The 25,318-nt window shown below is 40.6% G+C and overlaps 1 protein-coding gene and 1 pseudogene across 2 annotated transcripts in view; one reads left to right on the top strand and one right to left on the bottom strand.

The window, feature by feature from the left end:
* FRMD3 (FERM domain containing 3) overlaps positions 1-25,318 on the top strand; it is a 334,605-nt gene that overhangs the window by 278,226 nt on the left and 31,061 nt on the right. The gene's annotated exons all lie outside the window — the stretch shown is intronic.
* On the bottom strand, positions 14,362-15,456 carry LOC129556964 (syntenin-1 pseudogene; annotated as a pseudogene).

Here is a 25,318-nt window from a genome sequence, read left to right as displayed (position 1 = left end):
ATCTTCTCACTAAAGGGTGGATGGTCAATGGAAGGGGAGCCATTCTAGCTGACTTTTCTGTTCCTGACCCTAAGCCCTAAGATTACATATAAGCCATGCTATGGAATAAAACGAAAAATTCAGAGTTCTAACCTGCTTCCACTGAGAACTCATAAGTTCAATGCACATTAGGCTTTTTATGTCATTTACAAATAACTTGTTAGTTTTTTATATTCTTTGCTCTACTTCTACTTTTTTAAGTATGTAAACATTTCCCTGTTCAAACAGAGTTTGCTCATTTTAAACATTTTGTTCAGAAATCTTATAGTCAATTTTGGAGGGGCAGGGACTAAATTCATTCTTTGGAAGATAGAGGTAGTAGCCCAGCAATACATCTGTCTTCTCATGAACATGTTTTTTTAACTTTTATTTCTTATGGAAAGCTGACTGCTTGGAATAATATGCTCTTTCTTGTTTGTAAATAAGATGCAGATCCACATCTTACTGGAAAGTTAGGAAAACATGAGGAAGTGTGGGAAGTTCTTAGAGCTGTCAGCAGGCCTCATGATTCTCAGTCTTCAGGGGGTCCTTCATGACTTTTCTTGTTGGCAGAAGAGATTTGGAAATAGAGGCTGAGATGCCCATTTCCTTGTAGCTAGAGCATCTCATGCTAATTCTCAGGCTTTCACAGAGTTAGGCTTATCCTGCCCCTTACCTCACTGTTTGTGTTCTTCCTCTTTGATTTAACTGATAGAATCTGGAATACCAGAAAATGAAAAGAAAAAGAATCCTAGAAAACAAAACATTAAGCTCACTCACTTCAAAAGTTAATACCTTTTCTCCTGAAGTTCTAGAGACGTTTCCAGCATCATACTTTGGAACCTAATTGGGACGGTAATTTAAGCAAATGCTGCGTATTGTTCTTCATCTTTAGATTTTCCATTAAGTATATGAAATCAGTCTTCAGTTGTTAAGATTCTGTGTCCATGAGAAATTATCACTAAGCTTTTGTTCTAAATTTATGAACTAAAGGTTCTAAGAAAATTCCTGCTGGGTATGTCTGAAAGAAGCTATCTGACAGTTTGAGTGAGTGAAGTGAACAGATTAGTGTTTTAAAAAAACTTGCTTTGTATCTAGATGCCCTGAGATGGATGTGTCAGAGGGTGAGAGGGCAGCTGCATCAGACACCAAAGAGGTGGCTAGGACTGGGAAGTGGGTGAGGAAGAAGAATTAGGAGGTGGAATTGACAGGGTGGGTGACTGTCTAGAAAAAGGGTGATGCTGTGTGTTTGGGGGAGGGTATGATGTTTATTTTCATAGGAAGTAGCTCCTAATCATTAAGCCTCTGTTTCCTTATCTGTAAAATTTATAGATAATAAACCTAGTTAAAAGGGTTGTCATGAGTATTAATAGACCCATAGCAATAGAAAATACATTTTTTATTATGAAAAAAGACAAAGATACTCTGAAAAATAAGATCAGCATCCTCAAGAGAATGTATATTAAGGGCTTAGACCAAAACCTGCTGTAAACCTATCACTGTAAAGCAAAAGTAATGAAAACTCTGACTTGAGGACCAGAAAGGAACCCCTAAATAAACTTCTATATGACAGAGAAGCATTCAGTGTATGATAAGGTACCTTTGCAACACTGGATACTTCTGTCTCCTCTTCAGATGTAGGGTAAACTATCACCCTAAGACGATCCTTCCACGACAGCTCCATCTGAAGCTTTACCCCCAAAACTCCACTCCTGCCAAGTTATCAATGGTGAATCCTGTTATTCCCTTCATAGCACTCACGTTATCTTGTCTCTGTGTTAGTTTACTTGTTGCACATCTGTATCCCCCTCCAGGATGGGGCCAAGACCATAATCAGGCTCAGACTCAACTGTATTCCAAGTGTCTGGGCCAGTGCCTAGCACACTGAAGTGCTCAGGGAGTATCTGTTGGATGAATGAAAGATGAGCCATCCAGTTTGTGAACTGGCTTACATGGATGCAGGCTTGCTGTGTTCAAGGAGAATCTTCTAAAGCAGCTCTTCATGGGTACTCTGTCAGACAAGGAGGGAGAGCATGGGCAAACTGAGCTTGCTCAAATCTTGGTAAATAGCACTCAGAAAGTCAGTTGTTTAGTTGCTGAGTTGTGTCTGACTCTTTGCAACCCCATGGACTGCAGCACACCAGGTTTCCCTGTCTTTCATCATCTCCTGAAGTTTGCTCAAACTCATATTTATTGAGTCAGTGATGCTATCCAGTCATCTCATCCTCTGTCGCCCCCTTCTCCTGCCCTCAATCTTTTTCAGCATCAGGGTCTTATCCATTGAATCAGCTCTTCACATCAGGTGGCCAAAGTATTGGAGCTTCAGCATCATCATTCCGTCCTTCCAATGAATATTCAGGACTGATTTCCTTTAGGATTGATAAGTTGGATCTCCTTGAAGTCCAAGGGACTCTCAAGAGTCTTCTCCAGCACCACAGTTCAAAAGCATCAATTAATTCTTCAGTGCTCAGCCTTCTTTATAGTCCAACTCTCACATCCATACATGACAACTGGAAAAACCACAGCTTTGACTATACGGACCTTTGTCAGAGGAGTGATAGCTGTGATTTTTAGTACTATAAAGAAAAAATACAGTTTTAAAAGTTTCAAAACATCACACAGAATGATATATAGCACAGCACTTTGGTAGTTTTGGCTTTGAGGTTAAAATTTCATACTCAATTATGACTTCTCTAGGCCTCACCAACTTGTAAATATTTTAACTATGTTTGCAACCCTTTGAACTTAAAACTCCTGCAGGTCTGGTAGGAAACAGAGCAAATGTCAGCAGCAATTTTCTCTGGGCTGTCACCTTTGAGGGACTATTGGGATCTCTTTCACCCATTTCCTATCTTCTGGTAGTTTCTCTACTTCCCTGCACTGTGCAGGTGGTGCTTTTTTGATAATAATAATTACCACCTAAGATTTATTTGACTCACTGGAAAAGACTCTGATGCTGGGAAAGGTTGGGGGCAGGAGGAGAAGGGGACGACGGAGAATGAGATGGCTGGATGACATCACCGACTCTGTGGACATGAGTTTGAGTGAACTCCGGGAGTTGGTGATGGACAGGGAGGCCTGGCGTACTGTGATTCATGGGGTCGCGGAGAGTCGGACACAACTGAGCGACTGAACTGAACTGAACTGAACTGAAGATTTATTTTCAAGAATATTAATACTGAAAGTTTGGGGTAAAAAAGTCAGGATCAGAACACAAGGAGGCAGGAAGTGAAAGCAGAGCAGTGTCTGATGGAGCGTCCAGTCTGCTTTTCCTGCCTGTCTAGAAATCACCACCAGTGGTCTGAGCAGACAGAAAGAACACTGTGACACTCTGTCCCCGCTTCCTGTCTTACTGTCTCTCCCTCTCTTGTCTGTCCCTCTCTGACACAGCTCGCATAAGCTCCCTATTTAGAGATGCCACAGTTGTCAGTGTATCGGATAGTCAGGGAAACAGATGGTCCTATGTTAGAATCCTCTACCGCAGGGGTCCCCAACCTCCAGGATCTAATGCCTGATGATCTGGGGTGGAGCGCATGTAATAATTACAGAAATAAAGTGCACAATAAATGTAATGAGCTCGAGTCATTCCAAAACCATCCTTTCCCACCCGTGGAAAAACTCTCTTCCACGAAATGGGTCCCTGCTGCCAGAAAGATTGGGGACTGCTGCTCTATAGCCATGAAGTTCCGATGAAGAATGTTCTCTTTCCCCACAGTGGTGTTGAGGAGAGCCCAGCTGCACAGTTTGAATTCTGTTTCGTCTGCAGCTGTAATTCTGCAGGAGGTTTATTGGCCTTTCTCCTACCACTGCATGTGATGACTGGCCCCACCAAGCAGTACTCTCTTGTGTTAAGGGGAGGAGGCACTCAATGAGTGCTTCATCTGATAAGGGAGATAATAAGAGGAAGAGTATCTAATATGCCAAAGCATCTTACACAGAGTTTTTTCCATGAATTACTATAATTTGAGACTTATGACAATTTCTTTGAAATGGATAGGACAGATAATGTTGTCTCATTTTACAAAGGAGGAAATTGAATTATACAAATGATTGACTACCTGGTCGAATAGCCCTGTCACTTAGTGGTGCTGGGAACTGCTTCCATTTCTTGTTATTATATACCCATTGTATAACAAAATATTATTAAAATATTTTATAACATTATTATATTTCATTATATGATAAATATGATATGTGATTTTCAAATAATTTAGACATCAAATAAATTTAGGCATCAAATAAACTGAGACATCAAGTATCAAGTAACTGATACTTGATGTCTAAATTTATTATGAAAAACATTTAATGTGTGTAATAACTTTTTATTATCTTCCTAACTGGAGTTAGCAGTCAGCTAAAATTTCAGTGAATCTCCGTAACTATTTTAACTAAAAGCCAAATCCACTACACCTGTGAAACCTGTTAGTTTTCAAAATAACTAATAAGGTACATGATATTGATGATGATAGATTAGTCAGCATTTACTGTGCCTGCTACTTATCAGGCACTCAGTTACATGAATGTCAACATCAGTACTATTTTACAGGCAGAAAACTACACTTCAACAAGCTTATATAGCTTTCCCAAGGTCACAGGGCTGGTCAGGTAAACTTAACAGCCTGCAATGTTTCCTTTTTAGGGAAAAGTAACTAGAAATGTTAGAAACAGATGGCTGACAGAAGGGAGAAAATCCAGACTATTTAAAATCCTCACTGTCTTTCCCTTGAGTAAAGGAGAGAAAGGAACGAGCATGTGTTAGGAAAAAATCAGTAATTTTTCTTGAGTAATTCCTGTGATAGCCCCTGATCTGAACATGCCTCGTGGATCACCTTCATTAATCCTCCTAGCAGCCCTGGGAGATAGGTCCTGCCTTTGCTCTGCTCATTTTACAGGCATGGAAACTGAAGTCAGATAAATGGTACAGCCAGGATTAGAACCCAGACGTTGTGCTTTTACTTTTACTTTCTGTAACTCCTTTAAGTTCTCCTTCATCAACCAGGAGCCAGCACTATGCAAGGCAGTTGATATACACAATCTCATTTCCTTGTCCTAACACCCGTGGGAGATTTATTGTCTCCATTTTCGGATGCCCTAGGGTTCCAAGTCATGTAGTAGCTCCCAGTCACCACAAAGCAAAGACAGACTTGTTCCCTTGCCTCAAATCTGTGCCAGGAAGTTTGTCCCCGAAGCAGACATGAAATCCAGGCTTATGAACAGCTCTTATCATTGAACTCTCTTCCTCTGCTATGGCTTCTGCCTGATTTATCAGTGTTTCTGGCATCTCATTGTGGAAAATCAATTCCTCTCTTCACACATGTCTGCTTCTTTCTTTAGCTTCTTGTCACTGCCCAGACATGCATTCCTGATTCTTCAAACAAACAAGACAAATCTAAACAGGAAGGGTGTTCAAGGGCATCCAAATGTTGTGCTATTGCTGTTGGGTCTATGAGCGCAGTGCCTAGAACAAGAACAAGCTTCTTGGGCAGTTTCTCCCATAATCCTTGGGTTGGCTCTGCTTCCCTTTGTTTCTTCCTCTTGAAATGTAGCCACACCTCTAGGTAGAACAGGGCAAAGTAGACAGAAATGGCTGGGATAATATGGGATGCTGGTACTGCTAGGTTCCTTCCCTCTGAATAAAAACTGAAGGTCCCCTAAGAAAGAGGGTAAAAGAATCATACTTAAGATCTCTGAAAAGTAACTTAAAGAGTGGGAACAAGTTAAAGTAAGAAAAAAATTTTACATGCACGAGATGCAAAATATTTTTTTATCATTAGTTATAGTTACTAAAAGGAAAGGAGACACTTCAAAACTACAGTGAAACTTGAAGCTTGAGAATTAAAAGAGAATAACTCTCCGTGGAAAAGAACAGATATAAGGGATGGTGGTGGTTTTGTTTCAGGTTTTTTATTTGCTTTTAGGGGTTTTCATTTTGCTTTTTGTTGTTGCTTTGGTTTTTTTGGGGGGAGGCTGTTTTGTTTAGAGTGTGCTATCAAGTCACATCATGTTATCTTTATTTATAATGATAAGCACACAGATTCATCTATATTCCATCCAAATAGGCAAAGGGAGGTTTTCTCAATATCTGGTGTACTATCATCCCAGTGAGCCCACATTAACCTTTAAAATCCTTGATCTGTGTTCCTGCACAGTATTGATTCATTTGGCATGGGGACTTTCTGATCTGTTTTTCAGTATCCTAAAGATTTTTAGTGGTTTTTCAGGAACTGCTGTTGGTGGCTAGTGAGGGAAGGCCTAGCTGGTACTGTACCAGGGCCCCACCTCTGTGTAGCCTATCTGTTTATAAACGGGGATTCTGCTCAGAATTATATCAGAAAGGGAATTGCAAAGGGGTGAAGATATTGTGAATTTTTAGGAGTATTTTCCTTTCGAGTGTCAGGTTTGGAAATTGACTAACTCTGGTGAGAGGAGGAACTGCCCTGTTGAAACTGGAACTGTTAACCTGTGGGTGGGGAGAAGGAGCCCTCTGGGAGATACCTAGAAGTGACCTCCACCCACAGAGCATAGCCGGCGTCCCCATTCTCCCCTATCAAAATTTATAGTCTGGTCTGTAGTGTACTTTTTTATATAGTTGAGGTCACACTGCTTACATAAACTGCTTCTTCCAGTAATCAATATATTGCAAGCTTTCCCCCACATCATTAAACTCCTAAACATACATTTTAATGGATGTACAATATTCCATCACATGTATTTAATCATTTTCCCACTGGAAATTTAGATTGACTTTTTTTTTTCTTTTCGCTACAATAAATGACACTCTGATGAAAATCTTTGTCCATAAATTTTTGTCAACATTTCTCATTATTTCCTCAGGCTAAATTCCTAAAAGTGGAATTTTTGAGTTGACAGATATCATGCCTATAAAACTCAATGTATTTTGCTAAACTTTTTTCCAGAAATGCTAGATCAATTTATATTCCCACAGTGAGATATAACAATGCATAATTTCAACTGACTGCTCTGCATATAATGTTTTGTTTTATCAAGAGAGGAGAAAAAAAGAATATTTTTATTAGAAAATTATCTTTTGCCCTCAGTCGCTATTTAAAGAAGAAAAATGCATACATGCATAATAGTGGGAGGAAAAAAATTTTTTCTTCTAAAAATGTAAGTGAGAAAATGTACCAGCCAAGAAATAGAACTGAATAATAGTATATAGGGCACAGTTACTAATCAACTGAAATATTTTCAAATATAGGAATTTTTCAATATTCCTAAAATATTGAAAACATTTTGCTCCCAGAACACTGACTCTGGAAAGCAAGCACATTTCATGCTCAGAGGTACAAGTGCAAGACTTTCAAAGTCTTGAGAGAGAGAATTACATTATATTCAGATCCTACATTTGAAACACGAGGTTAGAAGTAGGGGTCCAGCAGCTGACCTCCTGGGAGACTGTCTTCTTAGTCAGCCAATATTGGAAGCTTAGGTTCAAATCATGGCTCTGCCACTTACTTTATGAATTTGGTCAAGTCAGTTACTCTTTCCAGGATGCTGTTTCCTTTTCTATCCAAAAAGGGACATTTTAGCATCCTTGTAAGGACGAGATAGTGCCATGAGGTCCTCAGCACTTTGTCCAGAGCTGTGCTATCCAATATGGCAGTCTCACATGGCTGCTGAGCATTGGCAATGTTGTTGTTCAGTCGCTAAGTCGTGTACTGCTGTTTGCTGAATTGAGACATGCTGTAAGTGTGCAAATGCACACCAATTTCAAAGACTTAGTACCAAAAAGTATCTAATCTATTATATTATTTTGATATTACCTGGTGAATGATACTAGTTTAGATATCTTGGCTTCAAATAAAACACATCATTAAAATTAATTTTATTTCTTTCACTTTTCAAATGCTTCCTTTTTGTTCTTTAATGTGGCTTGCATTTTATTTTTATTGGAAAGCACTGCTCTAGAACATAATAAAAATTCAAATATTTTTTAAAAGAAATCAAGGTGGATTGTTTCTCCCTCACAGAGTTGCCTAGGTATTGTTTTATTTTTGTGGGGCGAGGGAGGCATTCAGTTCCTAGGACTCTGTAGGACATTGGGCTGGGGTCCTCTGGTCTGGATGGTTTCGAATTGGCTAGGGTAAGGATGTTGTATATTATTTCATTGTTTGTCAGGGGAGTGAGTGGAGAGTTTAAAAATAGCATCCCCCTCCCTCTGGCCCCATGCTGATCCCTCTTGAGTTATTTCTGTTGGCTGCATTAGGAGCCTGACATTTGATTCATTCAGTGGGCCCTGCCTCGGTCCTTTAAAACAGAATGGACAGTTAGTGAAAGGTCAAAGCCACTATGGCTGGTGGTAGCTGCCCTGGGCCATGACAGGCAGAGGAGACACGCAGAATTGAAGAAACAGTAATGGCAAAATGCTTAGTCAAGATCCAGACTCGGAGGGGTCTCCGCCTGCAGTTGGTGAACCACTGCAACAGCAATGTGTTTGTCCGTCTGCTGAGACACAGTTCCAAGATCACAGCCAGAAACACGGGTACGTGCCCTGCAGTGGGCTCTGGTCTGCACCTGAGAAGGGTGCAGGCTTCCAGCTGCCACTCACCCGAGAATGCCAGAAGTCTGTGGTAAGGATGAGAAGGAGAAAGAGGGAGAAAAGCAGGGAGGCAGGAAGGAGAGTGGGCAGGCACTGAGGGAAAATGGGAGGGCTTCAAATGGAGGTCCTGACACTCTCATTAAGTGAAATGGTAGGAAGTCATCCTAAAGGCTAATGAATTACATGCTAGTCAGTAGCTCAATGAGGAAGGAGGCAGTGGTGGTGTGTCCAGTCCATTGGCTCAGGAATGAGGGATGATTACAGAGAAGGCAGATTGGATAATCAAAACATGCTCCTCCCTCCTTTCATTGTTTAAAGGGTAAGATCTTCAAGTGCGCTTTCCTGGATGAGGCAAGACCCTCCTATATCTTCAAAGCAGAGCTGTCCTAAAATATGGTCCTGAAATATAGTATCAGTTAAAGAACTGGGATCAAACTGAGGTTCCGCCAGTTTCCTTTTCATTGAAAATGTATTTTGTGGTCCTTGGAGGAAATGGGAATATATATATATATATGTTATATATGGTTTTCACCAAACGATTAAAATTTTTAAAATCCTGGGAAATGTCTGGAATTGGCCATACCTCATGCACATTTGTGGAAATCACTTCTAAGTGAACTCAGTTGTATTTGTATAATGACATAGATAATAGATGATGTATTCTTATAAAATATATTTTAAAGTATAATTTTATAGAATGTTTTCCTTGATCCTAATGTTCCTGATAGCCAATCTATGTACATTGACATGTAGAATGGATATAGGTTTTTTATCATAAATGGGATTGTTCGATATATATTATAGTTCTTTTTTTTTCAATTTATCATATGGTATGAAGGACTTTCCATACCGATACATATTAATCTGTATCCTTTTAAAATTGGCTGAATAATATCTTATAGTGAAGACATATCATAATTTATTTCATCACCAAATTATTACTGGAAATTGATATTTCCTATTTAGTGGCTGTAACCAACAGTGCTGCCAAGGAATGTGCGTTTACAAGTATTTCTCTATGACAGATTCTTAAAAGTATAACTGCTGATTTGATGGATATAAACATTTTAAATTTTGATGGAAATGGGCAAACAAATTATCCTCTGAAAAAACTAATACTCACTAAAAAGGTGAGTACAAGAATGACTTCTTCCCCACATAAGCACTAACCCTGATGTGACCAATTTCTAAGACTGAAAAAAAAAAGAGATTTTATTATTTTAATATACCTGTTCCTTTTTACTTGTAAAGATGAGCGTCTTTTCAGAGGATAATTTTCCATGTGCATTTCTCCTTGGAATTACTTGTTTACTTTGTGCATTTCTGTTTCATTTTTATCCTTCTCTTATAGATTGTGAGAATTCTTATATTATCTTTTTCCTCCTAATTTGTTCTTGGCTTTTAATTTTGTTGTTGTTCAGTTGCTCAGTAGTATCCAACTCTTTGTTACCCCATGGGCTGCAGCACTCCAGGCTTGCCTGTTCTTTAATTTCCATTGAGTCAGTGATGCCACCCAACTGTCTCATCCTCTGTTGCCCCCTTCTCCTCCTGCCTTCAATCTTTCTCAGCATCAGGGTCTTTTCCAATGAGTCAGCTCTTCACATCATGTGGCCAAAATGTTGATGCTTCAGCATCTGTCCTTGCAATGAATATTCAGGACTTATTGCCTTTAGGATTGACTGGTTTGATCTCTTTGCTGTCCAAGGGACTCTCAGGAATATTCTGCAGCATCACAATTCAAAAGCATCAACTCTTTGTCATTCAGCCTTCTTTATGGTCTAACTCTCCCATCCTTACATGACTACTGGAAAAAAACATAGTTTTAACTAAATGGATCTTTGTCAGAAAAATGATGCCTCTGCTTTTTAATATGCTGTCTAGATTGATTGTAGCTTTTCTTCCAAGGAGCAAGCATCTTTTAATATCATGGTTCCAGTCACTGTCTGCAGAGATTTTGGAGCCCAAAAAAGTAAAGTCTGTCACTGTTTCCATTGTTTTCCCATCAATTTGCCATGAAATGATGGGACCAGATACTATGATCTTAGTTTTTTGAATATTGCGTTTTAACCCAGCTTTTTCACTCTCCTCTTTCACCTTTGGCTTTTGTGGTAGCTCATCTGGTAAAGAATGCACCTGCAATGCAGGAGGCCCCATTTTGACTCCTGGGCCGGGAATTTTCCCTGGAGATGGGATAGGCTACCCACTCCAGTTTTCTTGGGCTTCCCTGGTGGCTCAGATGGTAAAGAATCCGCCTGTAGTGACGGAGACCTGGGTTCGATCCCTGGGTTGGGAAGATCCCCTGGAGGAAGGTATGGCAACCCACTCCAGTATTCGTGCCTGGAGAATCCCCATAGAAAGAGGACCCTGCTGGGCTACAGTTGCAAACTGTCAGATGTGACTGAGTGACTAAGCACAGCTTTCACCTTCATCAAGAGGCTCTTTAGTTCTTCTTTGCTTTCTACCATTAGAGTGGTGTAATCTACATCAGTTCAGTTCAGTTCAGTAGCTTAGTCATGTCTGATTCTTTGTGACCCCATGAACCACAGCACGCCAGGCCTCCCTGTCCATCACCAACTCCCGGAGTTCACTCAAACTCATGTCCATCGAGTCGGTGATGCCATCCAGCCATCTCATTCTCTGTCGTCCCCATCTCCTCCTACCCCCAATCCCTCCCAGCATCAGACTCTTTTCCAGTGAGTCAACTCGTCGCATGAGGTGGCCAAAGTATTGGAGTTTCAGCTTTAGCATATGTCCTTCCAATGAACACCCAGGATTGATCTCCTTTAGAATGGACTGGTTGGATCTCCTTGCAGTCCAAGGGACTCTCAAGAGTCTTCTCCAGCACCACATTTCAAAAGCATCAATTCTTCGGCGATCAGCTTTCTTCACAGTCCAACTCTCACATCCATACATGACCACGGGAAAAACCATAGCCTTGACTAGACGGACCTCTGTTGGCAAAGTAATGTCTCTGCTTTTTAATATGCCATCTAGGCTAGTCATAACTTTCCTTCCAAGGAGTAAGCGTCTTTTAATTTCATGGCTGCAATCACCATCTGCAGTGATTTTGGAGCCCAAAAAAATAAAGTCTGACACTGTTTCCACTGTTTCCCCATCTATTTCCCAAGAAGTGATGGGACCAGATGCCATGATCTTCATTTTCTGAATGTTGAGCTTCAAGCCAACCTTTTCACTCTCCTCTTTCACTTTCATCAAGAGGCCTTTGAGTTCCTCTTCACTTTCTGCCATAAGGGTAGTGTCATCTGCATATCTGAGGTTATTGATATTTCTCCCGGCAATCTTGATTCCAGCTTGTGCTTCTTCCAGCCCAGCGTTCCTCATGATGTACTCTGCATATAAGCTAAATAAGCAAGGTGACAATATACAACCTTGACGTACTCCTTTTCTTATTTGGAACCAGTCTGTTGTTCCATGTCCAGTTCTAACTGTTGCTTCCTGACCTACATACAGGTTTCTCAAGAGGCAGGTCAGGTGGTCTGGTATTCCCATCTCTTTCAGCATTTTCCACAGTTTCTTGTGATCCACAGAGTCAAAGGCTTTGGCATAGTCAATGAAGCAGAAATAGATGTTTTTCTGGAACTCTCTTGCTTTCTCCATGATCCAGCGGATGTTGGCAATTTGATCTCTGGTGCCTCTGCCTTTTCTAAAACCTGCTTGAACATCTGGAAGTTCACAGTTCACATATTGCTGAAGCCTGGCTTGGAGAATTTTGAGCATGACTTTACTAGCGTGTGAGATGAGTGCAACTGTGCGGTAGTTTGAGCATTCTTTGGCATTGCCTTTCTTTGGGATTGGAATGAAGACTGACCTTTTCCAGTCCTGTGACCACTGCTGAGTTTTCCAAATTTGCTGGCATATTGAGTGCAGCACTTTCACAGCATCATCTTTCAGGATTTGAAATAGCTCAATTGGAATTTCATCACCTCCACTAGCTTTGTTCGTCGTGATGCTCTCTAAGGCCCACTTGACTTCACATTCCAAGATGTCTGGTTCCAGGTGAGTGATCATGCCATCGTGATTATCTTCGTCGTGAAGATCTTTTTTGTACAGTTCTTCTGTGTATTCTTGCCACCTCTTCTTAATATCTTCTGCTTCTGTTAGGTCCATACCATTTCTGTTCTTTATCAAGCCCATCTTTGCATGAAATGTTCCCTTGTCGTCTGCATAGCTAAGGTTATTGATATTTCTCCCAGCAATCTTGATTCCAGCTTGAGCTTGATTCCAGCTAGATGTAGCCTGGCATTTCACATGATGTACTCTGCATATAAGTTAAATAAGCAGGGTGACAAGATACAGCCTTGATGTACTCCTTTCCCAATTTTGAACCAGTCCATTGTTCCATGTCCAGTTCTAACTGGTGTTTCTTGACCTGTATACAGGTTTCTTAGGAGGCAGGTAAGGTGGTCTGGTATTCCCATCTCTTTAAGAATTTTCCACAATTTGTCGTGGTCCACTCAGTCAAGGGCTTTAGAGTAGTTAATAAAGCAGCAGATGTTTTTCTGGAATTCCCTTGCTTTTTCTATGATCCAATGGATGTTGGCAATTTGCTCTCTGGTTCCTCTGCCTTTTCTAAATTCATCTTGTACATCTGGAAGTTTTTGGTTCACATACTGTTGAAACCTAGCTTGAAGGATTTTGAGATCTTAACTTATTTTAATGTTAACTTAATAGCACAGGTACTTTTCACATGCACAGACAATTTCTACATGTGCAAACTTCTTTTCTGAGTTTTATGTTTTGTCAGTATCCCTCATTCCAAGACTATAAACATGTTTCCTGTATTTTCCTCCTCAGAATTAATGTGTTAGCTTTAACTGTGTGGAATTTCTGATAGTCAACTGCCTTTGACCTGCAAAAATAGTGATTTCATGTGGTTTGATCTAATATTTGCTTTTAATTGACTTGCTGACTTCTTTGGAATTTTTTTTTTAACTTTATCTATACATTTTTAATTAAAATAGAATAGGCATAAGCCAAAGAGAGGAAAAAAAATCAGGATAATGTGTCATTCTGTGAGGAGGCAGGAAATGGAACACATGACTGGGACAGTGTCCTGAGACCGTTCTGGGGCAGCTAGGTTACATACTGTGTAAATGCAATAATCAGTCTTAGCCCACTTAATCTACACATGAAAAAAGGAGTCAAGATTCATTCTATTTATACATTAAATATATAGTGCTTCATTTCTCAAAAAGTGATATCAGTTACTTTTAGAAGAAAGAAGTTCCCATTACACAAGGAAGGACTAGAAAATCTCAAATGCAAGTCAGCAGCTGTGCTAGCTCGGGATGTACTGTCAGACTGCACGGGGCTAGTGTACATCTCAGGTGAATGCAGAACTGCGTCAGGGTTTAGAAAGGCAGCAATCATTACATTTTGGCTTTTATTCTAGACGCTTAACTTAGTTAAGGCAACAGTTCAAGCGTATTAAGTGAAGGCGGATAAAATGTAATGACAATCGATAAGTCTCTTGCAGCTACATACAGTCTAATAATGCTTACATGGAATGAAACCAGTGTTACTTAGCTGGTGTTACACACACATAGACCTGAAGAAAAGTAATCCTAAATGCACTGTGGTGACACTGTAAAAATGCAAATACAGCACAGAACTAAAGCACTGCTTGACATCAAGGTGAAGGTGATGGTTCTAACAGAGCTGCGCCTGTAGCAGTCATCCTACTCACAAGGCTTGTGAAAGCATCAGGTCTCCAGTGAAGACACTAGTCTGTGAAAGTCTTTTCAACTGTAAAACCAGGGTAAGGCTACAACTGTCTTGATGTCTGAACAAGATATACTGGATCGAACAGTAAGATTCCCAGCCCTCCTGTAAGACAGGAAGTCCTCATGCAGCATATGCTCGCTGGCTCCTACAAAGCTTCATGTGCATAACAGTAAGGTCAGTTGCCCAAGACGTAAACGGGAGAACTTCCGGGAAGTTTCCACTGTGCCGTGACTTCTAAACCTCAGGAATGGTGTGATCCATCAAGCTTTTTATAATGCTTGGCACCATCCGTTTAATAATGTGTTCAAAGATAAAAGCAGGCATGATTGTAATAGTAACTATATTTCCAGCTGTGGACAATATGTCTGCGATTTGAGAGTCCTTCAGTCCGATGACATTCTGTCCGTTGACCTCACAGATGTTATGTTCCGTGAGAAGACCGTTTCTAGCTGCAGAACTGTCTTTCACAATGGATGTGATTTTTCCATTTTTAAAAACAAAGCCAACGTGTCCAGTACTGTCCTTATGCATGGTAATTGTCCGTTCAAAGGACCTGTCCCGAACGGTCATGGTGATCTTCTCTCCAAAAGCCTGTTTGAGCACCTTGTGCGCCCGGTCCAAGTTCCAGCCAGCACAGTTCTCGCCATTTATCTGCAGCACCTCGTCCCCAAACCGCAGGTCCACCAGGGAGGATGGAGAATTGGCCTGGACAAGCTGAACAGATATACTGTTGTCTATGGATTTCAGCCTGAGCCCAATCTTTCCATCTTGATCCTTGCACAGGATGACTTCTCGGATCCCTTGCTTGATCTCTGCTCTGCGGATCCCAGTGTCAAACCACCAGTGACGGGGGCCACCATGTAGTTCATGCTGGAAGGCCGTGCCACCAACTGCCCCTGACTTGGTGCTCCAGGGACCAAGGCCATATTTGCACTTATTTCTTCTTCATTTAAACTCAGGCCCATGTACTGAGAGAGCTCCAGATACAGCTTAGGATAGATATTTCCATATTGAGAGATGGGAGCAGAGGCTTCAGATAAAATTGCTGGGTTGGCAGAGTTCGCAGAAAAGGCAGTCTGAGCCTGAATCACCTTGTCTACCTTCAGGTATTCAAGAGATGGTTACAGAGACATTTTTGCAGGATTTTTCGAGGCCACTGAGACCCGCTCTCCGCCGCCGATCACTGGCTCGGAATTCTTCTTTGGAATTTTTAATGTGTGTTTGATATGAAGAAGGGATATACTTTTTCTCCTTCCCAATTGGTTAGTTATTTTTCTCAGAGTTATCTATCATAACCTCTCATTATTTTCAAAGGTGTATTTCTGAATTGCATATTTTAGTATTTCTGCTCCATTGTGAACAACAGTATAGTTTTGACATCAGATAAGTCAAATTCCCCCTTATGGATTTTTTTTTTTATCCAGAGTTTCTTGATAATCATGTGTACTTTCTTGTTTGTCATTTTTGAAAATGTGTTGAGATTTGTATTAAAATTGCAGTGAATTTTAATTAGAAAAGATATGGATCTTCAAAATAATTAAGTTCTCCTATTCAGGAGCATTGTCATATTCCTTCATTTTTCCAAGGTATTCTTTTATGTTATTCAGCTATGTTTTAGTATTATCTTCATGCAAGTTTTGAATATTTCTTATGGATATCTTAGATATTACGTGCCTGTTCTAATTTGTGTATTTTGCTATTCTGAATGGGATTTTCCCTCATCATATTTTTATATGGTCTTCATTGCTTTCAAGCTGAACACCTGACTGACTTCTAATTAATCCCCCTAGCTTATTAGAATCTTAGCCTTTTCCTGTAGCTGATACAATAACCTAGAGATAGTGACCGTTTGGTGCCCTTCTTTCCAATATTTACACTTCTTATTTTCTGTCTTTGTCATATGGCATTATTGAAGTTTACCACAATGACGCTGAAGTGCAGTAGGGTTTTCTGTCATGTTCCTGATTTTGGTGTGATGATTGATTGTGATGACAGAGAGACCCATGAGATGGTGACAGCTGCATCAGTTAGGACACCATTAGCAGCAAGTAACTCTAACAAACACTGGTTTAGATAATAAGGTGATTTATTATCCAAGACTGCACCTAGTCCAGAGTCAGCAAGGATTCCAGGATTGAGAAGCCAGGTTCATTTCATCTCTCTGCACTGCTCTTTTCAGTTAGCCAGAACTCCCCCTCAAACCATTTGCCGTCAGCATCATAGGATGGCTGCTAGAATTCCTGGTGTCTCATTCACATCTGTCAAGAGAAAGTCTGTTATCTGTCCAGTATGTTCTTCTTAGAAGCAAGAAACCTTTCTCAGAACTTACCCCCTCTCCAGGCAACTCTTCCCTTCATTTTTCATTTTCAGGGTTGGCTCACATGCCCACTTCCAAACCAGAGAGAATGAAATTACTGTAATTGGCTTAGACTAATTACCTGGGAGAGAAATGGATGAGTCAACCATGGAAACTATGAGATAAGCATCTATGTAGGAGAGGCTTCTGAGAGAAGGTGAAACATTAAATCTTAAAGAATGAGTAGGAGCCATTTGCGTGCAGAAGGACTTTCCAGGGAAAGGCAGTTTGAGGAAAGTCAAGGAGGCATGATATAGTGTGACATATTTGGGAATCTGATGCGAATAGACGACTCATTGGAAAAGTCCCTGATGCTGGGAAAGATTGAGGGCAGAAGGAGAGAAAGGCGTCAGAGGATGAGATGGCTGGACGGCATCACCGACGCAATGAACATGAACTTGGGCAAACTCCAGGAGATGGTGAGGGACAGGGAAGCCTGGCGTGCTGCAGTCATGGGGTCACAGAGGTGGACACGACTGGGCGACTGAACAACGACAACAAAATAAATAGGAATGATGGAAATGTGTGGGGTGGAGGTGTGCTTTATATACTAAAATGGAGTTTAAATTTTGTCCTGAAAGGCATGAAAAACCTTTTAAGAAGAGAATTCATACAACTAATTAGGCATTTAAAATTATTTTTCTGCCAACAATTCAGGAATGAGACTGAGATCAGGGAAACCAGTGAGGAGGCCACTGCTCTTAGGCAGTTGAGAAGTGGTAATCATGGGATGATGGAGAGGTGGGGACCCCTTTGAAGGGGATGGCTACCCACTCCAGTATTCTTTGGGCTTCCATGGGAGCTCAGATGGTAAAGAATCTGCCTGCAATGCAGGATACCTGGGTTCAGTCCCTGGATTGGGAAGATCCCCTGGAGAAGGGAATGGTTACCCACCCCAGTATTCTTGCCTGGGAAATCTCATGAACAGAGGAGACTGGTGTGGGCTACAGTCCATAGGGTTGCAAAGAGTTGGACATGATTGGGTGACTAACACTTTCACTTTTTTTCACTTTCAAGCATGGGGCGATGGAGAGGCAGGGACCACTTTGAAAGTGAATATGGTGGCAGAGTTTGTAGAAGCTGGTGACAGGTTAGGAGTGAGCACTGAGTGAAAAGTTACAGCCAACCCTTAGATTGCTGGTGTGGGCAGAGGGTGGTGCTCTTTATTAATACTATGTAGTAACTAGTAAAGGAGGAAAAGGCTGGGGTGGGACATACATTGCTTGGATTTGGATACTGAGGTTGATGATCCTACACTCAGGTGTGTGGTGAGTCTGCAGCTCACTGGATGGTTTTGAGTTGAGATGGGTCAGAGATGCAGTAACATGTATTTCTCAAACTAAGTTATGTTCAAACATCTCTGGTCAAGTTAAACCAGTTTTTTAAAAAATAATTTTATGTATTTATTTATTTCGACTCTGCTGAGTCTTCATTGCTGTGCAGGCTTTGCTCTAGTTGCGGTGAGCCGGGGCTACTCTTCATCGCAGTGTATGGGCTTCTCATTGTGGTGGCTTCTCTTGTTGTGGAGCATGGGCTCCAGGACATGTAGGCTGCAGTACCTGCAGTACCTGGGCTCAGTAGTTGTGGCTCACAGGCTTGAAAGGCTTAGTTGCTCCATGGCAAATGGCATCTTCCCCGACCAGGAATTGAACCCATACCTTCTATATTGGCAGGTGGATTCTTTACCACTGAGCCACCAGGGAAGTCCTAAACCAGTTATTGAGTTAAATAAAACAAAACTGGTTTCTTCTCCTTAAGATCTCTCAGACATTTTAATATGTAAATAGTAATGTTATTGAGTGTTTACTAAGTGCCAACCACTTCCCATATGTTTATTTATGACTCCTCTGTGTACAATATCCCCGTACGACATGGCCTGAATTTTTCCCATTTTATAGGTTTTGCAGAAAAGAGTGACTTAGTAGCTCATCCTAGGTTACATGACAATACAAGGCCAGGATTCAGATATAGAATATTTAAGAGAGAACTTGTACTCTCTTTAATTTCAGCTTCAGTTCAGTTCAGTTCAGCCACTCAGTCGTGTCCGACTCTTTGCGACCCCATGAATTTCAACTTATCGAGGCATAATTGACAAAACTGAATTATATTTAAAGTATACATTGTGGCAATTTGATCCACATTGTGAAAAGTTCCCCCTAATTAGTACATGCATTACCTCACAGTTATCTTTTTTTTTTTTAATGAGAACACTTAAGTTCTACCCTCTCGCATATGCCAATTATGTAAAACAGTATTATCAACTATAAAGATCATGTTTTACATTTGAACATCAAACCTTATTCATCTTTCAGGTGAAAGTTTGTACCCTTTCCCCATTTCTCTCACCCCCTAGTCCATGGCAACCATTTTACTACTTTCTGTTCCTATGAGTTTGACATTTCCTTTTTCTTCAGATTCCACATATAAGTGATACCATGGAGTTTTTGTCTTTCTCTGACTTATTTCACCTAGCATAATGCCTTCAAGGCCCATCCATTCTGTCACAGATGGTAGGATTTTCTTCTTTCTTATGGTTGAATAAGATTCCATTGTGTACATATACTACGTCTTCTTTATCCATTCATCTGTGCTGTGCTGTGCTTAGTCACTCAGTCACGTCTGACTCTTTGCAACCCCATGGACAGTAGCCTGCCAGGGTCCTCTGTCCATGGGGATTCTCCAGGCAAGAATACTGGAGTGGGTTGCCATGCCCTCCTCCAGGGGATCTTCCCAATCCAGGGATCAGCCCAGGTCTCCCGCATTACAGTTGGATTCTGTACCATCTGAGCCACCAGGGAAGCCCAAGAATACTGGAGTGGGTAGCCTATCTCTCCTCTAGGGGATCTTCCCAACACAGGAATCGAACCAGGGTCTCCTGCATTGCAGGTGCATTCTTTACCAGCTGAGCTACCAGGGAAGCCCATCCATTCATCTACTGATGGCCATTTAGGTTGTTTCCATATCTTTGCTATAGTGAGTAATGCTGCAGTGAACATGGGAGTGCAGATTTCTCTTTGAGATCCTGTTTTCATTTCCTTTGGATATATACTCAGAAATGGAGACTGCTAGATCATATGGTAGTTCTGTTTAATTTGGGGGGAACCTCCATACTTTTTTCCATAGTGGGTAAACCAACAGTGCACAGGAGTTCCCCTTTTCCTACATCCTCACCAGCACTTGTAATCAGCAAAAACAAGACCTGGAGCTGACTGTGGCTCAGATCATGAGCTCCTTCTTGCAAAATTCAGGCTTAAATTTAAGAAAATAGGAGAAACCACTAGATCATTCAAGTATGACCTAGACCAGATCCCTTATGATTATACAGAGGAGGTGACCAATAGATTCAAGGGATTAGATCTGGTAGACAGATTGCCTGAAGAACTATGGATGGGGGTTTGTAGCATTGTACAGGAGGTGGTGACCAAAACCATCCCCAAGAAAATGAAATGCAAGAAGGCAAAGTGATTGTCTGAGGAGGCCTTACAGATAGCTGAGAAAAGAAGAGAAGTGAAAGGCAAAGATATATCCAACTGAATGTAGAGTTCCAGAAGATAGCAAGAAGATATTAGAAAGTCTCTTAAATGAAACATGCAAAGAAATAGAGAAAAACAACAGAATGGGAAAGACTAGAGATCTCTTCAAGAAAATTGGAGATAACAAGGTATTTAGATTTCATGCAAAGATGGGTACAATAAAGGACAGAAGTGGCAAGGACCTAACAAAACAGAAGAGATTAAGAAGAGGTAGCAAGAATACACATGAGAACTATAGAAAAATGTCTGCATGACCCAGGTAATCAAGATGGTGTGGTCACTCACCTAGAGCCAGACAACCTGGAGTGTGCAGTCAAGTAGGCCTTAGGAAGTATTACTATGAACAAAAGTGGAGGTGATAGGACTCCAGCTGAGCTATTTCAAATCACAAAAGATGATGTTGTTAAAGTGCTGCACTAAATATGCTAGCAAATTTGGAAAACTCAACTGGCCACAGGACTGGAAAAGGTCAATTTTCATTCGAATCCCAAAGAAAGGCAAAGAATGTCCAAGCTGTACTACAACAGTACTCATTTCATATGCTAGCATGGTAATGCTCAAAATCCTTCAAGCTAGACTTCAAGTGTACATGAACCAAGAATTTCTAGACTTACAAACTGTATTTAGAAAAGGCACAGGTAGAGATCAAGTTGCCAGCATCCACTGGATCATAGAAAAAGCAAGGGAATTACAAAAAAAAAAAAATCTGCTTCATTGACTGTGCTAAAGCTTTTGACTGTGTGTTCACAACAAACTGTGGAAAATTCTTAAACAGATAGGAATACCAGACCACCTTACCTGTCTCCTGAGAAACCTGTATGCATGACAAGAAGCAACAGTTAGAATTGGACATGGAATAACAGACTGGTTCAAAATTGGGAAAGGAGTACATCAAGGTTGTATATTGTCATATTGTTTATTTAACTTATATGCAGAGTACATCATGGGAAATGCCAGGCTGAATGAATTGCAAGCTTGAATGAAGACTGCTGGGAGAAATATCAAAAACCTCAGATAGGCACATGATACTACTCTAATGGCAGAAAGCAAAGAGGAACTAAAGAGCCTCTTGATGAGGATGATAAAGGAGAGTGAAAAAGCTGGCTTAAAACTCAGCATTCAAAAAACTAAAATCATGGCACCAAGCCCCATCACTTCATGGCAATAGATGAGGAAAAAGTTGAAACAGTGTCAGATTTTATTTTCTTGGGCCCCAAAATCACTGCAGACAGTGACTATAGCCATGAAATTAAAAGACACTTGCTCCTTGGAAGGAAAGCTATGACAAACCTAGACAACATATTAGAAGGCAGAGACACCACTTTGCAGACAAAGGTTCATATAGTCAAATCTATTGTTTTTCTACTAGTCTTGTACAGATATGAGAATTGGACCATATAGAAGGCTGAGTGCCAAAAAGTTGATGCTTTTGAACTGTGGTGCTGGAAATACTCCTGAGAGTCCCTTGGACAGCAAGGAGATCAAACCAGTCAATCCTAAAGGAAATCAACTCTGAGTATTCATTGGAAGGATTGATGCTGAAACTCCAATACTTTGCCCACCTGATGTGAAGAGCTGATTCACTGGAAGAGATCCTGATGCTGGGAAAGAATGAGGGCAAGAGGAGAAGGGGGCAATAGAAGATGAGTTGGTTGGATGGCATCATCGGCTGAATGGACATGAGTTTGACCAAACTCTGGGAGATAGCAGAGGACAGACAAGCCTGGCATGCTGCAGTTCATGGGGTCTCAAAGAGTCAGACACAACTTAGCAACAAACAACAATAATATATAAACTAGATAAACCACAAAAACCTACTGTATAGCACAGGAAAACTATACTCAGTATCTTGTAATAACCTATAATAGAAGAGGATTTTAAATAATTTTGCTGTACATCTGAAACTAACACATTATAAATTAACTCGTTCAGTTGTGTCCAACTCTTTGCAACCCCATGGACTGTAGCCTGCGAGGCTCCTCTGTCCATAGGATTCTCCAGGCACGGATACTGGAGTGGGTAGCCATTCCGTTCTCCAGGGGATCTTCCCAACCCAGGGATCAAACCTGGGTCTCCTGCATTGCAGGCAGATTCTTTACCATGTGAAGCACCAGGGAAGCCCATAAGTCAACTATATTTCAATAAAACTTAAAAAATAAAATATTTTATACTAATAGTTTGTACCTTTTAATCCGCTACCTCTATGTTGCCCCTCCCTCCTCCCTTCCCTGTATGGAAACTGATAGTTTTTTCTCTTTATCTGTGATTTTCCTTCTGTTATATTTGCTGGTTTGTAGTGTTTTTTAGATTCTCCATATAAGTGATAATATACAGTATTTGCCTTTGTCTGACTTATTTCACTTAACATAACGCCTTTCGAGTCCATCCATGTTGCTGCAAATGGCAAGATTTTATTCTTTATGGCTTAGTAGTATTCCACTGTATGTATACACAATATTTTCATTGTTCCAATACCTGTTGGTAGACAGGTTGCTTCCTTATCTTGGTGATTGTAAATAATGTTGCTATGCACACTGGGGTTCATCTGTCTTTTTTAATTAATGTTTTTAGGTTGTTTTTTTTTTTGATAGACTGAAGTTTTTTGGATGTACACAGAAGTGGAATTTCTGGGTCATGAGGTAGTTCTATTTTTAGTTGTTTTTGTTTTTTTTTTGAGGACTCTCCATATGGTTTTCCACAACCATAACTTTGTGATGAGATCTTGTACTCTTAACCTTAATAGTAATATCCAAAAGGTGATAGTGTGCAGTTTCCTAAACTAATTTCAAGGAAACATGGGCAAGGACACTAGTGACTTGCAGAGCTGTACTGAGAAATGCTGCTGGAGCATGGTGGAGCTATGCATACGGTTGAGATTCCAAGTGGCAGGGTACAGTGTGACAAGAGCAGAGAGCTGAGGCTACTACAAGTAGACATGAAAAGACTGTGGGAAAGACAGAAGTAGCTTAGAATCATGAGATGGAAACCAAGATAGTGTGGAGTCACAGAGGTACAATGGCCAGTAAAAGGACAGGAAAGAATGCACCTTGTCTTCAGCAACATGCTAATCATTGGATGCCTTTGTGAGAGACACTTCAGTGGTCTGGAAGGGGCAGTTGATTGTTGCAATGTAAGGACAAGGATTGATTTTCTTGAATTCTAAGATATTGAAGTCAAAATCATCGTAAGACAAAGGTTTCAAAATGTTCAGCTACTCTCATTAGAGGTATGAGCAAGACATTGGTGGGTGATAACAAAGGGAAGTGAGATTGGTGCTCATGGCTGGGAGGAACATTAGGATTTCCTGTGAAGTGTGTGTGTGTGTGTCTAAGTTTCCATTCGTCTATACTTTCCTGAGTCACTGGGATGACTCTGACGGGTTTTAAATAGAATGAACAGGCAGCCTCCCAAGTTTATTCAGAGGCATCAGGTACATTTCTAGTGTGAGATACTTTGCAGTGCCCATGCCTGAAAGTGAAAACTCTCCTCTGAGAATGTACAAGTCATCCTCAGGATATTTTGTTTTAAACCTATGTGACATAAGCTTCACTTGAAGGATTAGACTTTATACCCAACAAAGGGAAGATAAAAGAGTCACATAGGTTTATGACATATTGTGTTACTACAGTTGGAAGTCTGCATGCTACTTAATGTGGATAGAAAACATTTTATGGACTGATAGCACATGCAGAATAAAATAAACTTGAAGGTTTATTTCTAATCTAAACCACTAATCCCCAGAACAGTAAGTGGTTTTATTTATTTTGCTTCTCTCCTGGCCATGATACAATCACAGGAGCTGTGACATAGAAACATAATTAGGTGACTATAAAATCTACTAGGCAAACCGTTTGCAGGTAAAATAGGCATTTTAATGCTGCTAGGACAGCAGGCAATAGGAACTATACCAGGCAAATAGGGACAAGTGCTCATCTTACATATAATGATACTGTAGTTTCAGCAAATGAAATTGGCCAATAACATGGAAGATTCTTCCTCTTTTATTGAGAAGTGGGGGTCCCTCTGGGCCTCCCAGATTGCCTTCTCTTCAGGAATGTAAATAAGACCATGGTGGTTACTCCAAAGCTTTGGGGTCAGGCAGGCCTGGGTACAAACTCCTGCTGTGTTGTTTCCTGGAGTCATGACCTTGTGCAAGTTACTTAACCTCTCTGAGCCTCAGTTTCCTCGTCTCCTTTTATGAATATCACATGATCACGGGCCTAAAATGTCTAGCCCTGTAAAAATTAAAAATCTTAGTGCCCTTGTCTTTTTCCCTCTTCTGCAATGTTCTTCTATAGATACAGCAGAAATAGCTCTGCTTGTTAGATGCAGGTGATCGGTGCTTTCAGGGAAAGCACATGTATAGTTTTAAGTGGGACATTTTATTGAGACCTAGACTAAGATCAAGCCACAGAATGCTGGAACTGGGAAGGGTCTGGTCAATTTTTAGGTTAAAAAGTCCAAGACTCATAGACATATCCAAGGACACAAAGAAAGTTTGGTGGAATGGAATCTAGTTCCCCAGAATTCCAGGCTGTAGCTCCTTCCACTTCATCCTGTTTCCTAGAAGTGGAGTGATGACCTTTTTCCTTCTCTCACACTCTTCCTTCAGTCCTCTCTCGCTACCCTCAATTCAAGAGCACAGCACACCTCTCAGAGCCAAGATGGCTACACTGATCAACATAAGTAGGCCAATCAGAAGGTAGCTCACCACAGCAAGGATGGTTCCGGTTAACAGGCAACAAATATGGGACCTTTGTAGAGACCTGACAGTTTTGTGAGTTCTTAAGCAGTGATTGTCAGTCCTTTCAGATTCAGTGTCTCCACGTAATAACAAAGATCTTAATATCCTCTCTACCATCCTGAAATGAAACTCAGAGAAAACACAGTCTACTTACACATAACTTTAAAAGTCAAAATAATGTTCTAACTATAATGTCATGGGAAATTATAAGTAATTTACAATAAAAAAATTAAATCTTTCCAAACGTTTTTCTATTTATTTATTTTTGGCTGTGGTGGGTCTTTGTTGCCATGCGTGGGCTCTAGCTGTGGTGTGCAGGCTTTCCATTGCAGTGCCTTCTCTTGCTGTGACGCATGGGCTCT

The sequence above is a fragment of the Moschus berezovskii genome, chromosome 7 (assembly GCF_049115385.1).
Source record: "Moschus berezovskii isolate FMDL1 chromosome 7, NW_MosBer_1.0, whole genome shotgun sequence".
Classification (NCBI taxonomy): Eukaryota; Metazoa; Chordata; class Mammalia; order Artiodactyla; family Moschidae; genus Moschus; species Moschus berezovskii.
Note: the sequence above shows the minus strand (reverse complement) of the source record. Positions and strands in the feature narration are given on the sequence as shown.